The sequence below is a fragment of the Bison bison genome, unplaced genomic scaffold (genome assembly GCF_000754665.1).
Source record: "Bison bison bison isolate TAMUID 2011002044 unplaced genomic scaffold, Bison_UMD1.0 scf7180017864368, whole genome shotgun sequence".
In the NCBI taxonomy this organism is placed as follows: domain Eukaryota; kingdom Metazoa; phylum Chordata; class Mammalia; order Artiodactyla; family Bovidae; genus Bison; species Bison bison.
In genome coordinates this window covers 3,444,368-3,444,621 of record NW_011494940.1, presented here as the reverse complement: position 1 = coordinate 3,444,621, position 254 = coordinate 3,444,368, and positions in this window count along the sequence as shown.

Sequence of the window (254 nt, the reverse complement as noted above, 5' to 3'; positions counted from 1 at the left end):
TTCTCCAGGGGATCTTCCTGACCCAGGGATTGCACCCACCTCTCCTGCTTGGTAGAGATTCTTTACCACTGAACCACCCGGGAAGCCCCCCCAATTAAAGAGGTTTGCTTATTTATATTTCTAGAGCTCATGATCGCTTGCTCTCTCTGGTGTTTCTTTGCAGGTTCTTTGTTGCAGTGAGAAGCCACCAAGCTCTCTATTGTTCTTGGTAGTCCCCAGGCATCCTGTTCATGCCAGTTCCCCACTAGCGCTCT